The sequence below is a fragment of the Schistocerca nitens genome, chromosome 1 (assembly GCF_023898315.1).
Source record: "Schistocerca nitens isolate TAMUIC-IGC-003100 chromosome 1, iqSchNite1.1, whole genome shotgun sequence".
Taxonomy (NCBI): Eukaryota; Metazoa; Arthropoda; class Insecta; order Orthoptera; family Acrididae; genus Schistocerca; species Schistocerca nitens.
The window spans coordinates 805,189,879-805,216,462 of record NC_064614.1 but is presented as its reverse complement, the minus strand read 5'-3'; the positions used below and the strand labels follow the sequence as shown (position 1 = coordinate 805,216,462).

Genomic DNA, 26,584 nt, shown 5'->3' with positions numbered 1-26,584 from the left:
TACTAGAGGCGTCCGAGAGTAATAACCAATACCGACCCATACCATAATACCCGGTGCAAGACCAGTGTGGCGGTGCATAATGCAGCTGTCCAGCATCCTCTCTCCACGGTGTCTCCACACTCGAATCCGACCATCGTGGTGCTGTAGACAGAAGCGTGCCTCGTCAGTAAAGACAACATCATTCCATTCTGCCGTCCACATCCGTCTGTCATCACACCATTGGCGACGGAGACGTCTGTGGTTCTGCGTCAATGGTAGACAAAGCAATGGACGTCTTGTGGACAGACCACTCTGCTGTAAACGGCATCGAATGGTACGCGCAGACACTGGAAGATGCGTTACAGACACAATGTGCTGTGCTATGGTTCGGGATGTCACTGAGCGATCCGTCACTGCCATGCGCACAATTTGCCTATCAGCACGTGCAGTGGTGCACCGAGGTGAATGCGATCGACCACGTCGGTCCGTCGTACCCTCCTGCATCCAACGGTCACATATCCGCATTACAGTTGTTTGGTTTCGTCCAACACGACTAACGATTTCTCAGTATGATAATCCACAATCTCGGTAAGCCACTATCCTTCCTCTGTCGAACTCGGATACTTGATCAAAACATGTTCGCTGTTGTCTACGAGGCATAACTGATCGTCTTGTGAAACAACCACAAGGTAAACACACGTGTCAAACGTACACTCGTCGAAATCGCCAAGCCTTAAATGGCGCTATGAGGTGGCGCCACAGGTGCGCGTGATGTGCGTCTGCGCTGAAATTCTAATCAGTTGCATATCTCATCGCTGCAAACTCATGGTGTAAATTTCACTCGATTCAGATGCTTCCTTCAGGGTGTTGCATTTACGGTGGCCAGCAGTGTAGCAAGGTTAAAATACAGGGAGCAAAAAGCTATTTATATCTTGCACTGAAACCAGACGGTATTTATGAGAGTCGAGGAGGCATGAAAAGGAAGCCGAGGTTGAAAAGGGAGTGAGACAGGGTTGTAGCCTGTCCCCAGTGTTGTTCAAACTGTACATTGAGCAAGCAGTAAAAGAAACCAAAGAAAAATTTTGGAGTAGGAATTTAAATTTCAAGGAGAAAAAATAAAACTATGAGGTTTGCCAATGACATTGTAATTATGTCAGAGACAGCAATGAAATTGGAAGAGAAATAGAATGGAATGGACAGTGTTGTGAAAGGACAACATAAGATGGACATCAATAAAAGCAAAATGAAGATAATGGAATGTAGTCTTATTAAACCAGGTGAAACTGATGGGATTAGATTAGGGAACAAGACACTAAAAGTAGTAGATGAGTTTTGCTATTTTGGCTGCAAAATAAGTGATGAAGGCTGAAGTAGAAAGGATATAAAATGTAGGCTGGCAATGACAAGATATAAATTTGTTAACATCAAATATAGATTCAAGTGTTAGAAAGTCGTATCTGAAGATATTTGTCTAGAGTGTAGCCACATATGGAAGTGAAACATGGTCAATAAACAGTTTAGACAGGAGGAGAATGGATACTTTTGAAATATGGTGCTACAGAAGAGTGCTGAAAACTAGATGGGTAGAGGGCATAATTAATGAGGACGTACTGAACAAAACTGGGGAGACAAGAAATTTGTGGTATGACTTGACCAAAAGAAGGGACTGGTTGAGAGGACACCTTCTGAGACATAAGGGGTAGTGTGGGGGGATAAAAATCATAGTGGGAGACCAAGAGATGAATGTAGTAAGCAGATTCAGAAGGATGTAGATTGCAGTAATTATTTGGAGACGAAGAGGTTTCCACAGGATAGAGTAGCATGGAAAGCTTCATCAAACCAGACTTCAGACTGAAGACAACAACAACAACAACATTGGTAAAAAAAAACAGTGTGCCTTGAGGTGGTCATAAATTAAATGTATCTGACACTGCTGACACCATAGGAATATTAACAGAATGAGTAGATAACATTTTGTGTGAGGAATTAACTAGACAAAAATATTATGCAGCATCGATGCACATTTTTAGGATGCTGACGAAAGGCAAATGTGAGAACAAATATCTCAGCAGTGCTTGGATCATGTTAAATAGAATGAAACTGATTTTGTGTTCCAGTTGGCTACTGTGGATAAGGTACATTTTTCACTACATACCACATATAAAATAGCAATTAAAGCAATAGTAGTTTTCTTGTATCATGAAAGTTAAGTCAGTACATTTGCAATAAGGGTTATAGTCACTATTTGCTGGAACACAAAACTGATATTATGAGTAATTAATTTGCAAAAGGTAAAACAATAACTAGTAATTAATATGAGCATTTTCTGCACCAATTATACAAGAGTTTGCTGAAAAGTAATGCCTCTGAATTTTTTGTGTTATAACTCTTAAAATTTTTTAAATAGAACACTTAATTAACATTCTATATATTTATTCTTCATATCTACATATTTATTTCTCAACACAGTCACCCTGGCCAAGAATATATTTCTCCCAAATTGAGCTCAGTTTGTTGATACTGTCACTGTACAATGACTGACTTTGTTGAGAGAGCCACAAGCTCATCTCTGCTTGAAATCCTTAATCACTATGAAAGTGAAGTCCTCACAGATGTTCTTTAAGTTTTGGAAACAGATGAAAACTGGATGGAGCCAAGTCAGGGCTGTAAGGAGAACAACAGATGACAGTGAATCCAAGACATTAGATTCTTGCAGAGTTCACAGTTTGTGTTCATTATGACATTGTGATGCTGAAGGAGAGGGTGTTCCATGTGTGGATGAACTCTTTGAATTCATGCTTTCCATTTTCTCAAGCACTAATATAGTTAATGTTACACACTGGCATGTTACAACCTGTAATTTTGAGCCCTCTAGCAGCAGAACATTGCAACTATGTCAGTGAGGTGGGAAAGTCGATCAAGTAATATGCATGGTGTGATACCTCAACTAAGATTGAGAACAGATTAAAAAATTTGGAGGCATTATGTTTCAGCATGCCCTCATAACAAAGAATACATGAGAAAAGACCTCGATGTGAAAAGAAAAACAATCACCTTTTCACAAAACAGTCTACCTGCCAGCAAATTTTTTATGACAATGGAAAAAATTAGTCGTTTGTAGACAAAATTATTGAAACTTTCACTCATTTCACCAGATCTGGCAGTGGCTGGCTTCTTTTCCCCAAAGTTATAACTTCCTTACATATGAGTTTCATTGCTGTTTACTGTCACAACAATGTCTATTGTATTAAAAAAATATATATATAAAAAACATATAAAAAACATAAGTTATAGCATACATACCTAAATTAGCAATCTTTATAAAACGAAAGAATGTATCTTCAAGCTGAAGATCTTGATATGGTCTCTTTGTACAGTGATACTTTATGTAAGGATAACATCCTGTGCGGAGAATATGATAATTTGTTTCTTGAACTGGCCAGTTAAAATGCGACTGGCCCCATTGGTCATCATAAACACTGGTGTATTTCACAAAGTAAGATGTCCATGGTGGCTTTTTACATTGTATTAAGTATGCAGTTAGAACTTCTGATGCAGCTGGTTTATTTCCTTGTCTTCGTATTAAAAGTCTTGAAAACTGGTGAGTCATTGGTATCCTCTTATTACATGGTGACTATGTCTGTAGTACCAACTTTAACAGCTAAAAAATAAATATCACCAATGATTGAAAACAACAGATAATTAATTTGGAATGGGATTAAAAGAATGAAACAGGTGTAACGGAGATATCTTAAAAATACTGAAAACAAATTTGCCTATCTCAACACAAATTTTATTTTAAAATAGTGACCATATTTAGATTCTGTGTAACAAGAACCCTGCAAATAAACTTTTGGTGTAGTTACTTTCATATTCTGGAAGCCATTACATAGTTTGTGGTGTCATTCTACCATTTTTCTTCTTAGATATCACACAAGAAAAAGAATGAGTGGGGTAGCACAATGTTTAGCGCATTGGCCTTGCATTCGTGAGGACAATGGTTATTTTTTGTTACTACACGGATCTGATCAGCTAGTCGTTGTTCTGTTAAAAATTTTAATTCTGGGTATCTGGTAATAAATGTTGTGTATAATTGTGATCTGTATTCAGTTATGTTGGTTCCTAAGTTTGTTACTTGGTAATAACAGAACCTGAGGTGTCGGTTAACTTCATCTGACCATCTCATCCTCTGTCTTTGTTTTCCTTCTAGTGTGGTTATTATTATTATTATTATTATTATTATTATTATTATTATTATTATTATTATTATTTACAGTGTTCAATTAGAGTTTATTAAGCCTATCATGAAACTTGTTACAGATTTTTTTAACTTCTTCAGTCTATGGATCTCAGACATATGAAAGTACTGTTGTCACTGAGGGAAAAGAAGGGTAGGTACACAAGTACATAGGTCTGGTGTTGCTCCACATTTAGAAGACTGTTTACAGGACTACCATACCCAGCAATCATACTAGCTGATATTTAGTAAATCTTGTTTCACAGCAACCAATATGGTATTTAAATAAAATGTCATTTGATTTAATAATTTACTTCAAACAATCATTCCACATTACACAGCATTATATTACATTAGTCATATTTGATGGATCCTGTGGCAAGTGGTGTCTGGAATGTGGAAATAAATCAAAGATGTACAGTTAATTTAAGTGAAATACAATGAAATGACTTAGCATTATGGAAGACTGTTGTATTGCAGTGCTAATTATAACAATAAAATCGCCTAAAACACTTCATTTAAGCATTTTTGTGAAGATGTTCTTCAGGAGAGTCCAAGGAGTTACTCTGACATACATCTAAAACTCCATCACATTATCTACATTAAATCTGTTCAACACACATGTACTTGGCATCTTTTTGTAGTAACCTCTCTGTAGAGGTTGTTTTTGGATCTAATGTTACATTCATGCTTTTCACTGTTTTATGAGAAGAGAAAAATACTGTTAATGAATAATGACAAAGGGTGTGTGAGGGTGTGTGTGTGTGTGTGGGGGGGGGGGGGGTGAAGTAGTTGTCAAAATATTGATTTCTCTGAAGAGCACACTGCAGGACATGGATTTAATTATCATCAATAAAAGTGTTTTTCTATCCAAAACTTAAATGAAAAATCACACAGTGGAAAGCTCAGGATAGCATTGCTACAAAATGAAAAGATAATGTAATTGTATATCTAAAAACAGTGTTGTTGAAAGACTGTCTTTCAACAACATCTTTGCCTCTGTACTTCTGCCTCAACTGACATCTCTGCCCAAACTCTTTGCCTTTACAAATGTCTGCTTGTGTCTGTGTATGTACGGATGGATATGTGTGTGTGCGAGTGTATACCTTTCCTTTTTTCCCCCTAAGGTCAGTCTTTCCGCTCCCGGGATTGGAATGACTCCTTACCCCTCTCCCTTAAAACCCACATCCTTTCATCTTCCCCTCTCCTTCCCTCTTTCCTGACGAAGCAACCGTTGGTTGCGAAAGCTTGAATTTTGTGTGTATGTTTGTGTGTCTATCGACCTGCCAGCACTTTCGTTTGGTAAGTCACATCATCTTTGTTTTTAGATATATTTTTCCCACATGGAATGTTTCCCTCTATTATATTCATATCAGATAATGTAATTGGGTAGATAAAAAACCCACTCACCAAGCAGCAACAGGAGAAAAAACACCCCCCTCCCCCCCCCCCCACACACACACAGAGAGAGAGAGAGAGAGAGAGAGAGAGAGAGAGAGAGAGAGAGAGGAAAAAAAAGAAAACAAGGTTTTACTTTGCAAGCTTTCGAAGCTAGTGGCTCTTTCTTAAGGGTTAAAGGAGAAGAATGAAGGGTGAAAGAATAGGACTGGAGAGGTTTAGAAAAAGGGGTAGAGTTCAGAAAAGTTACTTAGAATTCAGGGGCAGGGGAGCCTTACCTTCTCATCCCGTCCAGTAAGTCTCCCCTGATCTGTGGTTCTGAGTGCCTTTTCCAAACTCTGCCCCTTTTTCTAGACCTCTACAGTCCTTTTGTTTCACCCCTCTTCCTTCCCTTTCAAGCCTTCTGCCAGAAGAAAGACTCATTGGCTCTGAAAGCATGCAAAGTAAAACACTGTTTTTTTTTATTTTTATTGTTATAACAAAATGAAAAGGCTGGATTTCTACCCACCACATAGATGATGTCTTGAGTTGCAGACAGCACAATGAAAAAGGCTTCTAGACATTTAATCTTTAGACAAAGAATGTCGTTCTGCTGAAATATAATACTCACATATGTAAACATAAGCACAACTCACACATAAATGGCTACTATATCCATGCGATGACATCCGACTGCAACTGTGTCTGATGTGTGCAGCAATGCTTCGGCGTGAGAAGTGGTGTTAAGGAGAAGGTGGAGGAATAGCACTATATGGGTGGGGGAAGACACTGCGCTGCCTGTGAGAGTGTGAAAGGATGTGATGGGGACAATATAGGATGCTAGGTGTAGAGTGGGGAAGGGGGTGGGGTGGGGGGGGCAGAAGCAGAGAAGGGGAAAAGACAGTAGGTGCTTTGGAGGGAGAGAAGGCACATGTAGTGCTGTAGTGGGAGCAGGGGAGGTTAGGGAGGTTCCCATCTGTGCAATTTAGAAAAGCAGGTCTTTGTAGGAATAATCCAGATGGCACAGATTGTGAGGCAGTCACTGAAGTAAAGCACATTATGTCAGGCAAAACGTTCAGTGACTGGGTAGTCCAGATGTCTCTTAGCCACAGTTTGGTGGTAGTGATTCATGAAGACAGATGGCTTGTTAGTTGTCACGTTGCACCTTAGTTTGTAGATCACATGGCTGCTTTCACAGGTCACCCTGTCTTTGATGGCGTAAGAGATGCCTATGACAGGACTGGAGTAGGTGGTTCTCAGAGAATGTATGGGACAGGTCTTGCTTCTAGTTTTACTTCAGGGACATGAGACACAAGGCAAGAGGTTGGGAACATGGATGGGCAATGATACTGGGTAGGTCCACAACCACTCTATTCATGCCTGTTGGTTTCCCGTATTCATAACAGGTTACTATGACTGTCTCTGGAGAAAAAGCTGAGTAGACCCAGTGGGTGCCTATTCTCTGGAAATGTCGACATGGTGTTAACACTTCCCTTTGATATTCACTTGCTTCAGCTTTTCCCAAGGATAACTGAACCTCATATGCCTGTATCCAAGCTGTAGCATCCTACTTGGTCAGATTGTCATGCTTTCTCTCTGGCATCTCTGTAGGTCTTCCAGTGACATTAGGATGTAGCCATCTCTTTGGTCTGAAATTCTCAATACATCTTTGGTCTGTACCTGTGTCCATTTCCCCACAGTTTCCCACTTGGCTGCATAGAGGTGTATGGTAAAACATTGATACCATGCACTGAAGCCTGCCACTGGGAATCGAATTAACGCACGGGTACCTTGCACCATCAGAACTCATTTCAGTGATGGACGCATGGCAGAATAGTGCTGAATTCCCTTCTCTTGGTTCTATTGTGCTCCATAATTCTGCTGTAAATTCTTTTTGCACTTTGCATACACTGGTTATGAATTGCTGTGGTGGCAATAATGTTGACTTAGCTGTCCACGGATGGCGTCATGTACTGCTTCTTGCAGCATGGTAACTCCCATCCTTGAATCACTCAGACTGTCTGTTAGTGCTCGTAACAACCTAGTTATGGTCACTCTCCCAACCATTGCATTCATTCAATTTTGCACCGTCTGTAAGTCACTATTTAAGGCCTGCACAGTATCTTGCGTATTCTGCACTAGTTCAGCAATTAACTCTTGCACTATCCTGATATTGTTTAGCACCATGCTGTTCTAAGTTTGACAACTGAGAAGTATGCCATTCCATTCTGGACCAGTAGTCTCTGCTACTTCTTGTATCTGACCCATCATGTCGTTCATGATTGGCCTGTGGGGTAGGCATTTTAGACATACTCTGATCACAGGTCATCTGTTTCTTCTTTGTTCCATGAGACAGTTGTAATTCCAAAACAATTCAACAGCTTGTAAGAGGAAACCATGGTGCCAACACTATAAAACCTGAACTAGGAGCAATGGAAGAAAGTAATTTGATCAGAGGAATATTGTTTCACACTGTTTCCAACTTCCAGCTCAATTCATATTCCAAGACCGAAACATGAGAGGAATTTGGTGATGATATGGGCAGCCATATTGTGGTATTCCATGGGCCCCATGGTTACTCTCCAAGGTTGCATTACTGCCTACGATTATGTTCCATTTTGACTTATCAGGTTCATCCCATGGTATAATGTTTGTTCCCCAATGGTGACATGGTGTTCCAAGAAGACAGGGCTCCTGTTCACACAACTCACATTGTCCAGGACTGGTTTTGTGAGCATGAGGACGAATTGTTATGTCTTCCCTGACCACCACAGTCACAGAAGTCAGTATTACTGAGACTTCATGGTTACTTTGGGGCGAAGGGTGTGTTATCACTATCTAACTCCATCATCATTACCTGAATTGGCCACTACTTTGCATGAAGAATGGTATAAGATTTCCTTGAAAACCATACAGGAGCTAACAATTAGCTGTATTTAGAGCTTGTTTTGAATGCCAATGGTTTTCCTACAATGTATTAGATATTGTAAGTAGGTCCTTGCATTATGACATCATCCACACCATTCCAGCTTATTAATAAAAATTGTACTGGCTTTTTATCTGTAATGTGCTTAAAGTGTACCAAGTATTTTGCCCATAGCCACGATCTTGATCTGTGTGGCTCTGACTCACTTCCACAACTAAAGTTACAGCTGAAAAAATTGTTATTTTCTATGGAATCTCTTGTGAGCCTGATGCGATTAATATACCAAGCTGCCAAAAGAACTCAGAAAAAAACCTTCAGTGAGTGATATTTGTGAATGAACAGGTGTACTGAGTGCAGACACGATTAATTTGCCAACATTGTGTACAGTATAAATGGGATTATACTGCAAAATTTTCAAATTATTCTCCCTACGAGACACTCACCATCCGGATATGTTGCAATGCTACATTCTCCAGATGGTTCCACACTGGTTTATCAGTCTCCTATGTCTGCTTCTTTGCCATTGGCATTTAGTAAATCACTGTATGGTATCTTCCATTCTTGTTCTGCATTTGTTACTCTCTAAAAGTTAACTGAAGACCTGATTATTCAGTTTTTGGCATGCCTGTAGTTTTTTCAGTGCAGCTTATCTTACAGTCAGGGTTTCTGCCTCATAAGTCAGAGTTCATGCTTGATAAGTTATAACTAACACCATAGTTTGGTTTATCTTTTTGTTCAAATTTGACTATACTGACCTAGAATGTATCCCAAAATCCACAAACAAATGAAGGTAATGCAAAATTTGTTAGCAGCTTTCTTGCATATGAAAAGGATGAGAGTGGTGTCAAGGGTCATTACTTGCAAAGTAAACTGAACTAAGTTCCTTTGGTGGAATGATATGTTAAGGTTCATTTACAGTTCATTGACGACTGGCAAACCAAATATATTACACATGCAGATTTCTTCATTATCTTCTATAACTATCAAATTTGTGTACCTGTGAATCGCTATTATCTAACTTGAAATGCATAAAGTGAGTAACCTAACTTGAAATGCATAAAGTGAGCTTTTAGGAGATTTAAAATTAAATTAGCAGCCCTCAGTCACACATTTTGTTCTCCAGTCAGCTACAAGCTGAGTTCAGTTACTGACTCAATTCTAAGAGTAGTTTCTAGAGCAGATGCATGGCTATCACTTGTGTCACCAGAAACATTACACTTTTAACCAAACATTTAAAGCCTTTGCCATATCATTTATATATTTTATGTGGTATCCATAATTAAAGTATCAGTTTGAAAATGCTCTAGGAAGAGAACCACTGTTCAGAATGGCATCAAAATTTGAACAGCATATTACTGACACAGAGGGAAATGTGATTGGGGGGGGGGGGGGACAATTTGCGTCCAAGATCTCTAACGTACTTGTCTCCATGAAGGATCACATGCTGGTGGTAATGCCTTTTTACAAGAATGGTGAGATTGTGTACCAGTAGCCCTGCAGGAGTTCCAAACACTCAAGGGTATGAGAAAAGACACTGATCCAATGTGTGCCAAAGATCTGGAGAAAAGATAGGTTCTTTTGAAGTGAAATGTGGCAGAGGGAGGAAAGCAGTTGATTCGATGTCTTTCAAAGATATGGCCACAGTATTGCAGGAGAGGTCAAGCAGTGGTGTGTAAATTTATTTGTTTCAGTTGTAAATATTTGTCACGAAACTCAACCAGTTCCACTTCATTCTGCAAAAGGTGCCTGTGTGGTGCGGATGGTCAGCATCATTTATCATAGGATCAAATTTTTTTTCAGGAGATGAGTCCTAAGCATCCTGTTATCTGTACCATCACTGGTAATTGCTATGAGAGTCTTTCTGACCCTTCAACAGCTTGGATGTGCAGGTAGAATCATTTTCATGCAAGATGACATTCCTCCACACATTGCACAGCCAGTGAAGTGGCTGCTGTAGAGGCATTTCAGAAATGCTAGAATTATCAGCCATCATTTCCCTATAGCCTGGCCATACAGAGTACCTGATATTAATCCATGGGATTTTTGCATTGCACAATGCATTCTGAACATGACCCATGAGACACTCCAATCTCCTATGGAACATATAGTTTCTTGATTTCTACTTTTGGCAGTTAACAGTGGACAGCATATTGAACATGTCTTGTGCCAGTCTTATAATGATTTGAAACTGATGTCATTTTGCTTTTTATGTGGTTTTTGGCCTCAGGACAATTAAAAAACAATTTTTCCCATTTGACATGGTACGACTGCCATGGTGGCTGGGCTTACCTAATTAACATTGCCACAGCTGTTGACTGCTGAACTTGCGCAGTCATGGACATCGAACAGTATGGATGGTGTAATGTGCCACAGTATTTTGATTCATCTGTCATTTGTATGCGACTCCATTTACAGTTCGATGCTTACAGGCAAAATACCCATTAAATTTTTTTTTTGTTCCACAACGTTTCCCAGTGTCAATAATACGTTGTTCAATTTTGCCATCGTTCTGAGCAGTGTTCCTCTTTCTACAGCATTCTGAAGTTGGAATTTAATTATGGACACCCTGTAAATTATGAATTCTAAGACAGCAAGAATGTTTCTGTATTTGATGTTTCTCTAATCAAAACTTAATACATATTTTTTGTGTTCCATTCTCTTTACAAGAGCCTGTTTTAAATAAGATTTTAGCTCTTGTAAAGGATAATGTTTGAATTTTTCTTAAAGTATTGTATGATCTACAGAACCAAAAGCTTCACTTTTCCTACACAATATTCTGACAATAAAAGTTAGTACACTTTTAATAACTGAGTGAAATCATTTGAAGTGTTATATAAGTGTAGGCTTTCATAGCTGCTATCCAACTGAAAAAGAATTTTGCAGTTCTACCCTTTGTGGCCAAAAATCGTGAGAAGGTACTGTGATATGAGTCAGTCAAGGGCTGCTGAAAGCTATGTGGTACATTTGTTTCCCGGCCATGGAAGAAATGAGTTTCTGATACCCCACACCAATATAAACCAAAACAATTATTTTTTGTTTGTTTGTATGACTGTCTGTATTTTTGTAGTGCATCATGCAAAAACTACTGCACAAAGTTGGATGTGGTTTCCACAGTTGTATCATTGGAAGTATAACTTAAAATCTGGTACTTGTTTCATTTTGATAAGCTGTCTACAAGCCAAGTTATCTAAAATAAATAAATACATACAGAGTGTATTCTTTAACTGGGTCAGTATGAGGAAATCAGAATCCATAAGAAATACTGGAACAATATCCCAGAAACCTTTATGTGCTTTTTTGTGAAAACAATTTTCTCATAATCAAATATTTGGTCAAGCATGAATTGTCCATAAAAATGAGTAAAATTGGCAATTTTTTAAAATGTGGATCTACTTAGTTTTGTGTAAGAATCATTTCTTTACGTTGAATTAGAAAAATGAGGACAGCAGAAGTTTTATAAAACTAAATTAGCTAAAACAGGATATAAATGATAAAATCTGTAAAAAGTAGTATTTTGAAAAATTTTATCATAATAATAATAATAATAATAATTATTATTATTATTATTATACTGTTAACATATCATCCTGTCCCCCCCCCCCCATGAACCATGGACCTTGCCGTTGGTGGGGAGGCTTGCGTGCCTCAGCGATACAGATAGCCGTACCGTAGGTGCAACCACAACGGAGGGGTATCTGTTGAGAGGCCAGACAAACGTGTGGTTCCTGAAGAGGGGAAGCAGCCTTTTCAGTAGTTGCAAGGGCAACAGTCTGGATGATTGACTGATCTGGCCTTGTAACAATAACCAAAACGGCCTTGCTGTGCTGGTACTGCGAACGGCTGAAAGCAAGGGGAAACTACGGCCATAATTTTTCCCGAGGGCATGCAGCTTTACTGTATGATTAAAAGATGATGGCGTCCTCTTGGGTAAAATGTTCCGGAGGTAAAATAGTCCCCCATTCGGATCTCCGGGCGGGGACTACTCAAGAGGATGTCGTTATCAGGAGAAAGAAAACTGGCGTTCTACGGATCGGAGCGTGGAATGTCAGGTCCCTTAATCGGGCAGGTAGGTTAGAAAATTTGAAAAGGGAAATGGATAGATTAAAGTTAGATATAGTGGGAATTAGTGAAGTTCGGTGGCAGGAGGAACAAGACTTCTGGTCAGGTGACTACAGGGTTATAAACACAAAGTCAAATAGGGGTAATGCAGGAGTAGGTTTAATAATGAATAGGAAAATAGGAATGCGGGTAAACTACTACAAACAGCTTAGTGAACGCATTATTGTGGCCAAGATAGATACGAAGCCCACACCTACTACAGTAGTACAAGTTTATATGCCAACTAGCTCTGCAGATGACGAAGAAATTGAAGAAATGTATGATGAAATAAAAGAAATTATTCAGATAGTGAAGGGAGACGAAAATTTAATAGTCATGGGTGACTGGAATTCGAGTGTACGAAAAGGGAGAGAAGGAAACGTAGTAGGAGAATATGGATTGGGACTAAGAAATGAAAGAGGAAGCCGCCTGGTAGAATTTTGCACAGAGCACAACTTAATCTTAGCTAACACTTGGTTTAAGAATCATGATAGAAGGTTGTATACATGGAAGAACCCTGGAGATACTAAAAGTTATCAGATAGATTATATAATGGTAAGACAGAGATTTAGGAACCAGGTTTTAAATTGTAAGACATTTCCAGGGGCAGATGTGGACTCTGACCACAATCTATTGGTTATGACCTGTAGATTAAAACTGAAGAAACTGCAAAAAGATGGGAATTTAAGGAGATGGGACCTGCATAAACTGACTAAACCAGAGGTTGTACAGAGTTTCAGGGAGAGCATAAGGGAACAATTGACAGGAATGGGGGAAAGAAATACAGTAGAAGAAGAATGGGTAGCTTTGAGGGATGAAGTAGTGAAGGCAGCAGAGGATCAAGTAGGTAAAAAGACGAGGGCTAGTAGAAATCCTTGGGTAACAAAAGAAATATTGAATTTAATTGATGAAAGGAGAAAATATAAAAATGCAGTAAATGAAGCAGGCCAAAAGGAATACAAACGTCTCAAAAATGAGATCGACAGGAAGTGCAAAATGGCTAAGCAGGGATGGCTAGAGGACAAATGTAAGGATGTACAGGGTTATCTCACCAGGGGTAAGATAGATACTGCCTACAGGAAAATTAAAGAGACCTTTGGAGAAAAGAGAACCACTTGTATGAACATCAAGAGCTCAGATGGAAACCCAGTTCTAAGCAAAGAAGGGAAAGCAGAAAGGTGGAAGGAGTATATAGAGGGTCTATACAAGGGCGATGTACTTGAGGACAATATTATGGAAATGGAAGAGGATGTAGATGAAGATGAAATGGGAGATACGATACTGCGTGAAGAGTTTGACAGAGCACTGAAAGACCTGAGTCGAAACAAGGCCCCCGGAGTAGACAACATTCCATTGGAACTACTGACGGCCTTGGGAGAGCCAGTCCTGACAAAACTCTACCATCTGGTGAGGAAGATGTATGAAACAGGCGAAATACCCTCAGACTTCAAGAAGAATATAATAATTCCAATCCCAAAGAAAGCAGGTGTTGACAGATGTGAGAATTACCGAACTATCAGTTTAATAAGCCACAGCTGCAAATTACTAACGCGAATTATTTACAGACGAATGGAAAAACTAGTAGAAGCCAACCTCGGGGAAGATCAGTTTGGGTTCCGTAGAAATACTGGAACACGTGAGGCAATACTGACCTTACGACTTATCTTAGAAGAAAGATTAAGGAAAGGCAAACCTACGTTTCTAGCATTTGTAGACTTAGAGAAAGCTTTTGACAATGTTGACTGGATTACTCTCTTTCAAATTCTAAAGGTGGCAGGGGTAAAATACAGGGAGCGAAAGGCTATTTACAATTTGTACAGAAACCAGATGGCAGTTATAAGAGTCGAGGGACATGAAAGGGAAGCAGTGGTTGGGAAGGGAGTAAGACAGGGTTGTAGCCTCTCCCCGATGTTATTCAATCTGTATATTGAGCAAGCAGTAAAGGAAACAAATGAAAAATTCGGAGTAGGTATTAAAATCCATGGAGAAGAAATAAAAACTTTGAGGTTCGCCGATGACATTGTAATTCTGTCAGAGACAGCAAAGGACTTGGAAGAGCAGTTGAACGGAATGGATGGTGTCTTGAAGGGAGGATATAAGATGAACATCAACAAAAGCAAAACGAGGATAATGGAATGTAGTGGAATTAAGTCGGGTGATGCTGAGGGTATTAGATTAGGAAATGAGACACTTAAAGTAGTAAAGGAGTTTTGCTATTTGGGGAGCAAAATAACTGATGATGGTCGAAGTAGAGAGGATATAAAATGTAGACTGGCAATGGCAAGGAAAGCGTTTCTGAAGAAGAGAAATTTGTTAACATCGAGTATAGATTTAAGTGTCAGGAAGTCATTTCTGAAAGTATTTGTATGGAGTGTAGCCATGTATGGAAGTGAAACATGGACGGTAAATAGTTTGGACAAGAAGAGAATAGAAGCTTTCAAAATGTGGTGTTACAGAAGAATGCTGAAGATAAGGTGGGTAGATCACGTAACTAATGAGGAGGTATTGAATAGGATTGGGGAGAAGAGAAGTTTGTGGCACAACTTGACTAGAAGAAAGGATCGGTTGGTAGGACATGTTTTGAGGCATCAAGGGATCACAAATTTAGCATTGGAGGGCAGCGTGAAGGGTAAAAATCGTAGAGGGAGACCAAGAGATGAATACACTAAGCAGATTCAGAAGGATGTAGGTTGCAGTAGGTACTGGGAGATGAAGAAGCTTGCACAGGATAGAGTAGCATGGAGGGCTGCATCAAACCAGTCTCAGGACTGAAGACCACAACAACAACATCATCCTGTTATCCATAGACATTTTTGAATTCATGCTTGAATTTATGTAACTGTTACAGTAGATAACTTTGTCAAGTTGATGCTACTATTAGAAAGTGAACCAGAGTGTGAAAGGCATTTAGCATTACAGTATTCCAGAATAGCACCATCTCAAGCTCAAGAGACTTCTGAATTCAGATCACATTTGAATGCTAACAGATGCCGTAATGCTGTGTCGCAGGCTGTAGAGAGTAATGTAGAAAGTGAAACTCACTTGAGCGCAGACCAATATCGCTACACTGCAGCCCGATGTGCAGAAACTTAGGAAAAATATGAGTTTTGATTATTCTCTGATCATAGGTGCCATGAGATTTCCCAATTTGTAGACATGATTCTGAACAGAAATTGTTTTTGGCCAACGAGCACACCTGTCAGGAAATCCCACATTCTCTTGAAATGCTCCAGGAAAGAGAAGCACTTTTATCTGTTGACTGTAACCATGATGAAATTTTGTAGCTATTGTAGACAGATGAGCAGCATGAGCTTCGTTTGCATGCTGCTCAGAGTTACTACCATGATAGACAGGAGGCAATCATCCATCACTTGGAACAAGAAAGAAGTTGTTTATAGGACGCACAGCAAAAACAATACAGCAAGACCTCAACTATGCAGTTAGAGGAAGACTGGTTGCGCCTTGCCATTCTTATACTGTCAGTCAGTGATGACGGCAAGTCAATGGTACATGATGTTAAAAAGCTGCCAAGACTAGAAAAAGTGGATTTGACTATGATTCAGTAATAAGATATGTAAAGTATTCTCAACTTAGTTCACTTAATGATTTCATTAAGCATTACTGTGCTTTGAAGTGGCATGGAGAACCCAATCTGGGACAGTTCGCCAAGAAAGAATAAGAGACCAGCCAGAGCCTTTAAAAGGGTTACTGGAGGAGAAATCCACAATTGAAACAGTGTTTGGGAGAACTTAAGGACCTACAACTGCTTTTTCCAAATAACTTCTTTTGGAGTGAATCGGATCCCTGAAGTGGCATTTATGTCTACTTTTAAGGTACAGAACCTAGTGTACCAGTTGATTGGCTCTCTGTTGCTGACAGTTGCTTCAAGATTTTTACAAATATATTTTGTTTCTAATTTCCAAGACATGGCAAATGTTAGACAGTAACATATTCCTAACTTTCTGGTAGAGCACTTGCTCGCAAAAGGCAAAGATCCCAAGTTTGAGTCTCGGTCCAGAACACAGTTTTAATCTGACAGGAAGTTTCATATTAGTGCATACACTGCTGCAGAGTGAAAATTTTATTCTGGGAACATATTCCTAATTTAAGCTGAGGTTTAGTAAGAAGCCTGCAAAATATGCTACACAGTGTGAACCCATATGTCAGCAGCTTTAAAGCTGCACTTGAATCAGTTCAAAATGATGAGTGCAATAATTACAAGCTGATAAAAGACTAAGAGGATCTCACCCAAGTGACAATAATGCACCAACTACAAATGAAGTTGCTGTCCTGTTAGTTGACCAGGAATGTGATGAGAGAAATATTGTGTTATGTACTCTTGATGATCATCTTGGGAGAATCAATGAAACACGTCATGCTCATGATTCATTACAGTATCCTTTAATGTTTCATCAAGATGAAGATGGCTACAGTTCTGCTGTGTATAAAGTTGATCCTCACATGGGTGCTCGAAATTTTAACAAAAAAGCTTCTGCAGTGTACTTCTACAGTTTTTTAATCAAGCTATGTGAGATTGAACATATCTACTTACCCTGATTTTGGGGCTTTTTAACCAATTTTTAGTAGACATGCATGCAAAAATTGAAAATGAATGCTTAGTATTCATCTGCACTCATTAGAGACAATTATGTACGGAAAATTGTATTGATACTTTACAGCAAGATTCTGATGCTGAAAACTTGGGTAGGATGGTGATTATCCATTTCACATTTACTAGTGTTCCCAGGTATAATGTACTCAGGGCGCATTTTGCTATTTCAAAAAAATATGGTGGCACAGATTTGTTTGTAACTATGACTACTAATCCAAAATGGCCAGGTGTCCTACATCAAGCACAACTTGATTTCTCAAGTATTTCTTTTAAAACAAAATGCCTGATAGACCTTCTTACAAAAGAAAAGATATTTGGAGCAATATCTATTCATTAGAGTGGCAAAAGTGTGGTTTGTTTCATCTGCACAACATTTTGTGGTTCGGAGAGAAGTTTAGGCCCAAGTATATTGGTCGAGTTATTAGTGCCAGAATACCAAATCCTGACACAGGCACTATTCTGCACACGATTGTCAAAACCAACATGATACAAGATCCATGTTGCTCGTTAAATAACAGTTCACCTTGCAAGAAAGAAAGTCAGTATATGGAGGAGTTTCCAAAAAACTTTTTTAATAAAACTGTTACTCATGAAAATGTTACTGGCGAAAACGGGTATCCATTGTATCGCTGCTGGGCACCTCAGGATAGTCATTTCACAGCTGAAGGTAATATGCATGGTGATTATGTTGCAGTAGGTAATTGATGGGTAGTGTCACATGCGTCAGTCCTTTCACATGCATTTGAAGCTCCCCAGAACATGGAATACTGCGCTAGGATAGCATCGATCAAATATGTGAATAAGGGAAGTGACCAGGTGGCATTTGGTTTTCAGAGAGCAAATCATGATGAGGTGACCAAATATCACTCTGGTTGCAATATTAGTACCTTGGGAACAGTGTGGTGAATACTGGGTTTCCCTATTCACAAATGACTCCCTACTGTTATATACTTAGATGTTCATTTAGAAAATGGTCAGTGAGTCTATTTCAGCCCTGAAAATGTGCAGGAATGTTTAGAGAATCCTTGCCAAATCACACTCTTAGCTCATTTCAGTTTCTGTGAGGAAGATAGTTTTGCTCAAACTCTTATGTACAATGGTGTGTCATCCTACTACACTTATGACAAACAAAGAGATGTCAACCAGTGGAAGGGTTACCAGGTATTTATCTGGACCCCATAGTGTGTGCTGCATCTGCTAGATAATGACTAAAATTGGGACAGAACAAGTGCTGTGCAAAGCAGATACTGCTATGTTAGTTCCGAATAGCCAGTATTTTTTTGGTTTCGCTTAAACAGGTGTTTTTTTTCTTTTTTCTTTTTACTAATAATGGATTAAGAAATTTGAAACATCAATTATGAATAGCGGCAGTGCTAACATTTTTTGTTTTGTTTTTTTGTTTTTAAAAAACCCCTTCAAAAAATGAATAATTTTTATTTATAGAATTTGCATTAGTTTGAAATATTGTGTTGTTATAGAATAAAGGAAAAGTGATCAGTGTAATTTTAATAACAATGCCAGCAGAAATGATAAACAAATGCATGACATAAGAATAGTTACAGGAGTGCTGAGGCAATAATGCCACATTTTGTGGCTTAAGATATGTGTGTAAGTGCAAGACTGCCCCCCACCCTCCACCTGGTCCAAATGGTAGTTTCTCGCTACTGTCACCAGACATCTGTTGTACTGTAGAATGGCACTAACCCTAGCCTGGAATCTTTTATTAAGTGACATAGCAATGAAATACAATGCTTTTTTAGCTTTAAAAGATTAAAGATCTATCAGCCAATTCTATAAAACAATAAGTGAGGAAGGAAAATATGGTAACAGTAATAAATTAAAAACAATTCATTCACAGTATAAATAAAAACAGAAAGTAGCTTATTTGCTGCCTTTAACTTAAGTTTTTACCCTTTAGCATTGTCTATTCATAATGCTCAAATGGTGGTATGATCACGATTACAACATGATTTTTGACCAGAGTTTCAAAAAATTGGAATCAATAGGACAATACAGGTGATTTTTTTGTAGTATTAAACCACTTATTATTTTTTGAGGAAAGCAGCAAATGGTGGCTGGACTATGTTTTCTTTTATTTGCCTTTTTAATTTAATATTTTGATTCTAAGCATCTTGAACTTTCTTCAATTTGTATGTTTATTAAGGAAGCAATAGAAATAAAAAACCGAAAATTGGTTATTTCAGAAATCAGTTATTCTGAGTAGTTATAACAGTCAGGTTAAAGTGACAGGAAAAGATTTAACGAAGAATCAGTTGTTTCAACAATACCCACCATCCCTAGGAGAAACGCTCGAAGACACTGTAATCGGTGAAAGTCACCCAAAGTCATGGGTGATTGTAGCATTAGTCTGCAGTTATGATGGTGTTCTGCTTAATTTCCCATTCTGTACAGTTGTGGGAGAAATATCAGTGTCATTTATTAGATTTTTTTAGGCAGCTAAATGTGCTTATGGAGATAGTGCAGCAGAAGCTGATGAGAGTGTTGTCAGCCCTTGCTGCCATCGAGATATTCTTATTTCTATTGGTGGCAATCCTATGAGTCATTATGGTCTTCCAGAACTGCATGAAACCACTGACAGCCCGTGAATTAGTTGTGAATTATAGCTCTAGTGCAACGGCTGAAGTCATGAATAACAATATTGGGGCGCTTTGTAATGAGCAAAAGTCAGTATACACCAAGTATTATGGAGTGTTAATCAACAGCAGGGTGAAACATTTTACCTTGATGCTCCACAAGTGATGCAGGCAAAACCTTTTAGACTTAATTACTATTGGCTGAAATCAGAAGGCAACATTAGCTGTTGCGTCTTCTGGGATAGCTGCTGCCTCTCTCCCTGAAGAGAAAACTGTGGACATTATGTTCAACCTACCTTTGGACCTAGACATAACTGAAACCCCAGTACATATGTGCAGTATCGCAAAATAGTGACAAGGTGAAGATCCTTGTAGAGTGTAGCCTAATTGTCTGAGATGACTGTACCATGGCATGCAAAAAAGCCGTGAAAGCAGTCAATCACACTTTGCAAGATATCCAGCAAAATGATTGCATTATGAGAGGCATCACTGTTTTTTTTTATTTTTTATTTTATTTTATTTTATTTATTTATTTATTTATTTTTTGTGATTTCTGCCAGACTCTACCTGAGGAACGAGAGCATGTCTCAAATGCTCCATGCTCTTGTCCTGGGTGTAGTAATTGAGTATGACGCAGAACTTACGGCTTAGTTGGGTGGCAATCCTCATGACCAAGAATTCTTGAAAGTTTTATTGAATATTGATGAGGATATAATGCCTGAATCAAATGGGTCAGTGACTCTGCCAGAGAGCCTTTGTCCAATTGTTCCTTTGGTGAAGGAACTTATTCGTTTTGTTCATTGAGATGCATCCCAAATAACATGCCACAAGAATTCTTGGCTTTGTGAAAAAGCAAAACTGACACCAAAAAATGATCAAACAGCTGCTATAAGCCAGAGCATTTGGAAAAATTTTTAGGAACACGGTGATATATTGGTCCATTAATACACCTCTGGACCAAATCGATGCTACCACTTACCCGGTAGTTTCCTAACTCCCATTATGCATCCGGACTCCTCACACATAACGTCAGTCTGAAAGTGGGTATTCCAATTATGCTGCTTCAGAACTTAACCCCTCTGAAGCTGTGTAATGGAACTCACCTTAAAGTGGTGTCACTTCATAATACTATTATAGAAGCTGAAATTGTCTTGGGCTGTGAAGCTGGTGAAACAGTTTTTATACCATGGATACTCCTCATTCCCAACAATTTCCCTTTCCAATTCATATGCGTGCAGTTTCCTGTGAGCAAATGCTTTGCCATACCATCAACAAGTACATACGCTTTAAGCCACTGGCATCAACCAAGGGATGAACTTATTCTCACATGGACAGCTCTACATAGCTCACTCACGGGTCACTAGCTCAGATAATTTGTTTATAATGGATCCTATGGAAAAAACATCAAATGCTTTTTCATAATTTCTTTAAATACAGCACTAGTCTGTTGATATTTCATACTTCAAATATCTGTATCTATAGTTACAAACATATCAATTCCTAACTATTGCCCCTATTGACAGCTTCACCTTAAGTTTTTTTATATCTGTTTTTCTCCCAATAATGCACTTCATGATTTTCGAAATTCATTCAGGTCTGAGATACACGCAGACGAAGTAGACTTGGTGACTATATACGTTGTGGTCTTAAGTCCAAACACTGGTTTGATGCAGCTCTCCATGCTACTCTATTCTGTGTAAGCCTCTCCATCTCTGAGTAACTACTGCAACCTAAATTCTTCTGAAACTGCCAACTGTACTTATTTCTTGGTTTCCCTCTATGATTTTTTACCCTCCACACTTCCATCCAGTGCTAAATTTGTGATCTCTTGATGTCTCGGAATGAGTCCTTCTTTTGGTCAAGTTGTGCCACAAATTTCTTGTCTCCCCAATTCTATTCAGTGCCTTCTCATTAGTTACAAACCTTCAACATTATTCTGAAGCACCATATTTTGAAAGCCTCTATTCTCTTTTTGTCTAAACCTTTTATTGTCTGTATTTCACTTCCATACATGACTACACACCAGATAAACACTTTCAGGAAAGACTTCCTAACACTTAAATCTGTATTCAATGTTAACAAATTATTTTCTTCAGAAATGCTATTCTTGCTACTGCCAGTCTAAATTTTATATCCATTCTACTTCAGCCATCATCAGTTGCCCAAATAGCAAAGCTCATCTTCTATTTTAAGTCTCTCATTTCCATATATCCTCCTTTCAAGATAATGTCCATTCCATTCAACTGCTCCTCCAAGTCCTTTGCTATCTCTGACGAAATTATGGTTTCAGCAAAATGGATTAAAACTCAATGTCACAAAAACACAATTAGTACAGTTCAGTGCTAAAACATAATCAGCATCTCCCATAAAAATAACCGAGCGAGGTGGCATAGTGGTTGAACACTAGACTCGCATTCGGGAGGACGACGGTTCAATCCCGCCTTCGGCCATCCTGATTTAGGTTTTCCGTAAATTCCCTAAATCGCTCCAGGCAAATGCCGGGGTGGTTCCTTTGAAAGGGCACGGCCGACTTCCTTCCCAGTCCTTCCCTAATCCGATGAGACCGATGACCTCGCTGTCTGGTCTCCTTCCCAAACAACCCTCCCATAAAAATAGTGCACGGCAACAAAGAAATGACTTAATCAAGTTATGTGAAATGTCTATGTCTAAATCTAGACAAAAATTTAAATTGGAAATACACATGTAGACTTCTTAGTAAACAGACTAAACAGCCTAGCTTATGCAATGCATGTCTTATCTGGTTCCACCTTTATGGACACCAGGAAGATAGTTTACCACAGCTACTTTGAAACTATAATTTGATACAGAATAATTTTCCGGGGCAACTCAATGAACAGCCCGAGAGTAGTTACACTTCAAAGGAGAATCATAAGAAACATGTGTTTAGTCCAAAAAAGAACATCATGTCACCCATTACTTAAAAAATTAAAAATACTAACCATTCCTTCTCCGTACATCTACGAAATTTTTATTTTCGTATATAAAAATCAAAACTCACTTGACAATTTTCATTTCAACCACAATTACAGTACTTATCACAGACACAGTTTCAAACTTCCCTCTCACAATTTAAAACTTTACACTCAAACACCATTGTACACAGGATTAAAAAATTTACAATAAATTAAGTAACAAAAATCTGCTACATATGGAGTTTGACCCACTAAAAAGATTGTTATTTAATACACTAGTGGAAAAATGTTGTTATTCAATTGAAGAATTCATGCAGGACAGTTTGGCAAGTTGAAAAGAAAAGAAACAATAAAGATTATGTATAGTATAATAAATTGTTAATATACTGTATAGATTGTATTTCAAGCTGCAAAATGGCCATAAGTGTTATATATGTTCTTGTTAAATTGTTCACGTCTAAAAATTCAAAAATGCCTAGTTAAATATGTTAATTATTATAAAATCATTTTTTTAGAATAATTTGACATGTCTCCAGTACAAAAATCTTAGATTGTAATTCTATGTTTGAGACAAATAAACTACATTCTACACAAAACTTCCTGGCAGATTAAAACTGTGTGCCGGACCGAGACTCGAACTCGGGACCTTTGCCTTTCGCGGGCAAGTGCTCTACCAACTGAGCTACCCAAGCACGACTCACGCCCCGTCCTCACAGCTTTACTTCCGCCAGTACCTCGTCTCCTACCTTCCAAACTTTACAGAAGCTCTCCTGCGAACCTTGCAGAACTAGCACTCCTGAAAGAAAGGATATTGCGGAGACATGGCTTAGCCACAGCCTGGGGGATGTTTCCAGAATGACATTTTCACTCTGCAGCAGAGTGTGCGCGCTGATATGAAACTTCCTGGCAGATTAAAACTGTGTGCCGGACCGAGACTCGAACTCGGGACCTTTGCCTTTCACGGGCAAGTGTTCTACCAACTTAGCTACCCAAGTACGACTCACTGCAAGGTTCGCAGGAGAGCTTCTGTAAAGTTTGGAAGGTAGGAGATGAGGTACTGGTGGAAGTAAAGCTGTGAGGACGGGACGTGAGTCGTGCCTGGGTAGCTCAGTTGGTAGAGCACTTGCCCGCGAAAGGCAAAGTCCTGAGTTCGAGTCTCGGTCCGGCACACAGTTTTAATCTGCTTCTACCAATTTTTCCATTCTTCTGTAAAGAATTCGTGATAGTATTTTGCAACCATGACTTATTAAACTGGTAGTTTGGTAATTTTCACACCTGTCAGCAACTGCTTTCTTTGGAATTGGAATTATTACATTCTTCTTGAAGTCTGAAGGTATTTCGATTGTCTCATACAGTTTGCACACCAGATGGAAGGGTTTTGTCATGGCTGGCTCTCTCAAGGCTATCAGCAGTCCTGACAGAATGTCGTCTACTCCAGAGGCCTTGTTTCGACTAAGGTCTTTTGGTGCTCTGTCAAATTCTTCTTGCAGTATCATCTGTCCCATCTCATCTTCATCTACATCCTCTTCCTGTTTTATAATATTGCCTTCAAGTTTATGTGCCTTGTATAGGCCCTCTATATACTCCTTCTATCTTTCAACTTTTCCTTCTTTTCTTAGGACTGGTTTTCAACCTGATCTCTTGATATTCATACATCTGCTGCACTTTTCTCTAAGGACCTCTTTTATTTTCCTGAAGATGGTATCTATCTTTTCCCTGGTGATGCAAGCTTCTAAATCCTTACATTTGTGCTCTAGCCATTCATGCTTAGCAATTTTGCACTTCTTGTCAATCTGATTTTTGAAACATTTGTATTCCCTTTTGCCTGCTTCAATTGCTGAATTTTTATATTTTCTCCTTTCATCGATTAAATTCAATACCTCTTGTGTCATCCAAGGATTTCTACTAGGCCTTATTCTTTCCCGTTTGGCCCTCTGTTGCCTTCACTATTTTGTCTATTAAAGCTACACATTGATCTTCTACTGTATTCATTTCCTCTGTTCTAGTCAACCACTGCCTAATGCTCCTTCTGAAACTCTCAACAATCTCTGGTTCTTTCAACTTATCCGGGACCCTTCTGTTTAATTGTCTACCTTTTTTCAATTTTTTCAGTTTTAATCTACTGTTCAGAATTAATACATTGTGGTCAGAGCAGACATCTATCCCTGGGAATGGCTTACAATCTAAAATATGATTCTAAATCTCTTCTTACCATTATATAATTAATCTGAAATCTCTCGGTACCTCCAGATCTCTTCCATTTATATAACCTTCTTTTATGAGTCTTAAACCAAGTTTTAGCAATGATTAAATTATGCTGTGTGCAATCTCTTTCAGGCAGTTTCCTCTTTCATTCCTTCCCCATAGTCCATATTTGCATGCTATATTTCCTTCTCTTCCTTTTCCTACTATCAAATTCCAGTTCCCATCACAATGAAAGTTTCATCTCCCTTAACTATCGTATAATTTATTTTATCTTGTCACACATTTCTTCAATCTCTTCACCATCTATGAGCTAGCTGGCATATAAAATTGTACTGCTGTGGTGGGTGTGGGCTTCATGTCTATCTTGGCTATAATGCATTCACTATGCTGCTCACAGTAGCTTACCCGGATTCATACTTTCTTATTCACTATTAGACCTACTCCTGCATTTTATGGCTATTTCTTATTCTGAGACATCGAGAGATCATGTATTTAGTACTGGATGAAAGTGTGGAGGGTAAAAAATCCTAGAGGGAGACCAAGAAATAAGTACAGTTGGCAGCTTCAGAAGAATTTAGGTTGCAGTAGTTTTTGTTATCAGCTACACTAACTATCAAGGAGTAGATGTACTGAGAAAATAGTGTAAGAATTCCAAGGTCCTTTAAAAGGCTGAACTGCATGGTGTAGATCTACTTTACATAAAATTCTTACTGCTTGCTTTTGCTAAATAAACACTTTATTTCATGTAGGTAAACTGCCCTAGAAAATAATTCTGTAAGACAAGGCAGAGTGAAAATATTTGAAATAAGACAATATTGTCTTAAGGCCAACACAATGAGGAAGGGTTATATGCAGTGCTAGATTTGTGATAGTACAGACTGGTATGCCGTACTGGTACCTCTGATGAGAAAAACTCAGAACTGCAGATTTTGAGATGTGGTACAACAGAACTTCTGCTGCAGCTGAAATGATGTAAAACAAATATTGTATTCAAACTTTTAAAATGCTCAGAAAAGCGTTAAAGTATAATTTTAAGAAGGGGTAAAAAACAAACACCTAGGTTGTCAGAGTAACAGAACCTGTTTTCTTACAAATCAAGCACTGATTCTAAAGATGTAACATACTGAACTGAGCTTCTTGATTTGTTTAACCCAATGTTGCCTCCGTTTTGATATCCAGCTGGTCCTACACAAATGTACTCAACGTGATTCATTCAGGGCATGGTCATTAATGCCTATTTCTGGTACTAGAAGGTCACATCCATCCTAACCCCGTCCTCCCCCTCTTTAGGTGTTCGTTGGTGCATTTGCATGTAATGTTGTTTACTGCTGGATAGTGCATTTTCCCGCAGGGGTAAGCTGATTCTCAAGCATGTACTTACTAAAGGTTAAGAAATAAGGCAATATTTATTGTAATTGTATCCCATTCCATTACAAGCTTTTAGTCTCGTGATTATGGAGTACTGTAAGTCATAGTTAAGTATTTATCGACAGGGAATTATTTTTTTTAAATAATGGTATCACGTTTCTCTAAAACGCGCTCGAAATCCTTACATGTATCCTTCAGCTATTGACATTTCTAAAAATGCCTTGAGAATATTGCTTTTAATTCACCAAAATATTT

At 38.6% G+C, this 26,584-nt stretch overlaps 1 long non-coding RNA gene across 1 annotated transcript; it reads right to left on the bottom strand.

Annotated features, from left to right (window-relative positions):
• Window positions 1-3,580: 3,580 nt before the first annotated feature.
• Window positions 3,581-26,265, bottom strand: LOC126262478 (uncharacterized). The gene is made up of 3 exons (XR_007546734.1): window positions 26,018-26,265; window positions 25,860-25,923; window positions 3,581-3,640 (listed from the first exon to the last, which is right to left on the bottom strand). It is a non-coding gene; the product is annotated as an uncharacterized LOC126262478 (long non-coding RNA).
• Window positions 26,266-26,584: the final 319 nt, after the last annotated feature.